At 41.2% G+C, this 2618-nt stretch overlaps 1 long non-coding RNA gene across 1 annotated transcript; it reads left to right on the forward strand.

The window, feature by feature from the left end:
- The first annotated feature begins 1597 nt into the window (after positions 1-1597).
- LOC139684999 (uncharacterized) lies at positions 1598-2400 on the forward strand. Its single transcript, XR_011700017.1, has 3 exons — positions 1598-1672; positions 1859-2038; positions 2249-2400. It is a non-coding gene; the product is annotated as an uncharacterized lncRNA (long non-coding RNA).
- The last annotated feature ends 218 nt before the right edge of the window (positions 2401-2618 follow it).

A 2618-nucleotide genomic window follows, 5' to 3' on the forward strand; every position in this document is an offset into this window, starting at 1 on the left:
GGAGGGCAGCAGAAACACCCCCTTGGTCTCTTTATACTATTATTAGGTGAGATTTTAAGTGCTTGCTTTTTCCTGTGTATAGTATAGGTCAGCTAGGTCTGCACAGAGTTTCCCTTTTTCTATTTTTCATGTGTACAAGGGAATAGAGGAAATAAAGCCTTTCAGAGCTGAAACATAGAATGTTCTGAAATGTTTTTTACAAAAGAAACAGTGCCTTATGTGTGTGCAATTTTCAAGTTATTCACTGATCTTCAAGCTACAAAGACACTGAGAGATGCAAACACTGCAGATGTGGTCTCCTGTCTGGCTCTGAAGGCACCAATATGCAAACAACTATAGTTACTTAGTGAAATACAGCATTTCTATGTTGCTAGAAGATGCAAAAGAAAGAGGTGGAATCTAAGAAAAAGAAAAGTTTACAAAATATGTGTTGATAATGAGACAGACTACTTGCCAACCCCCCATTTTTTTATCTCCCAGTGTGATGAAGTAACAATACATTTTAAAGTTTTTAAGATTTCTCTTAAAAGTGGCAGAAAAGTATATTCAGCAAAGCACCATGTACAAAATAAGAGATTAAAAGCAACTGATAACTGAGAATCAGGATCTGTGTTCTATTTAAAGCAGCACTTTCATTATCATTCCTAAGATATCACATGAGAATTGAGCCAGTATGGACACAATAGCAGGGCAAGTGGCTTGACATTTTCAGAGAGAGAGAGAGAGAGAGAGAGAGAGAGAAATGGAGAGAAAGAGAGAGAGACCCTACTGAACAGCCAGGAAGTCTCCTTTGTAGTTCTAAATGCAAACACATTTATGAGCTGAAAGTGTGTTTCGGATTGTATTACAAAGTGGGATTCCATATGGCAGCTGAGGTCCAGAGCTGGGATGACTCAGGAAATCAAGATGCAAACATCAGCACAGTTTATTGACTAGGACTGACAGTTCCTAAAGCAACCTTACCTTCATGATTTGAACAGGCAGGCTTATGAATTGGCAGAGTTTGAGATGCCTTTTGCAGTAGCTGAAAATCATGACTACAATTTTCAAAGAATGGCTTTCTAGCAAAAGAGCATATACAACTGTCCAGTTCCTATTAAGGTGGTTTTGTATGTGAGATTTTATACAGGGAATAGACAATAGGACATCTGATTGATTACAGCTGTAAAATGTCTCTATAAAAAGAAGATAATAAAAAAGACCAGAAAATAGACAAGAAACAAATCTTTTTATGAGACTTGGAGCCTGGAAGCAACTTTTTGAACAGATTTTTTTTAGGTGATAAAGTACTAAACTTGTGTGTTCCAAATATATGAAAAATAGGTAAACACAGCACTGCCCAAACTGCTAATTACTTGTATTTACTCCTGACTATATTTCTACTTTGACAGTTGTTTTCCTGCCTTTGCTTGCTGACAAAAAACCAACTCCTGTGCAAATCAGCTGCATTAATGGCACCTGGAGGAAGTTCTGTATCCCTCCAAATGTCTTCTGCAGGTGGGCTCTGGAGTGGGACTTCAGCTCTAGAAGAGTCAGCCATGCTGCTGGAGTGGAGAGTCGCACCTGTCCCAAGGGAAGGGAAGTTCTTCTCAGAACTGCCCACCTCTGCCCATCCAGTGCTGCTTGACAGACATGGATGACTAGCTTGAAGCTGCTATGGGTGAATGAGAAGGTACCCACTTTATTTTGGGGTATTGAGTGGAAAATCCCACGATGCTTCTAGATTTGGTCATTATTGTAAATTTCACTATTTGTGGTAACTTGGAATAATATAATTTATTTCAGAACTTGAAGAATGTAATACAAGGGACCTTTGTTTTCCCAAAGAAGCTCTGATCTCTGTCTCTTTTTTTCACAGGGTTCCCTATGGACAAAAGATTCTCCACCGATTTCTCCATGAAACTGAGGCAAAATCTTACTCCTTATCAAGGCTGGATGATGGATTCTAAAAGTGATTACCCTGTACAAATATGTCTAAGTGTAGCCAGAAAGATATGTCAGACTTCCAAGCAAAAGAGCAAACAAAGGTGGGCCTGTGGTAAGTGTGTTTGACAACAGGATTCTTCACTGTTGTCCTCAGATCACTAGTGAACCATGGCAAAGATCAGTCTGAATTGAGTGAGGTCTTTTGGTACTTCTGCAGCATAACTATAGGCTGCATTGCTCTCTCTATGTAGTGTCCAGGATAAATACAACTCTGGAATAGAGCTATCTTGAGTCATGCTGATTTTTCCTCTTCTCAGCACAGGTACAGCATGCCCTCCATGGCACTTGAGAGAAGGTTGTGCAAGCCTGCTTAGGCATGGCAAGCTGAGCATGTTGGGCATGTTAGGCTCCAGGCACAGTGCAGCCAGCACACCTCAGCTGGGGAAGATACGCTCTCTGAGCCTCGAAGGAGCCTCAGTGGCAGATGGTGGCCAGTGCATTGCCACCCTACTCGCACATCTGACTTGTCATTTTTGGTGCCACATGGGAATGGAGTGTGGAGACGGCTGAGCTCCATGGGCTGTGGCACAAGCTCAGCAGGCAGGCTTTGAGGGGGCAGCAGAAAATGCTTCAGAAAACAAAAGAAAGTCATGTACAGATCAGCAGAACAAATGAAGAAACAAAGGAGTACT

This window comes from Pithys albifrons, chromosome Z, assembly GCF_047495875.1.
Source record: "Pithys albifrons albifrons isolate INPA30051 chromosome Z, PitAlb_v1, whole genome shotgun sequence".
Taxonomy (NCBI): domain Eukaryota; kingdom Metazoa; phylum Chordata; class Aves; order Passeriformes; family Thamnophilidae; genus Pithys; species Pithys albifrons.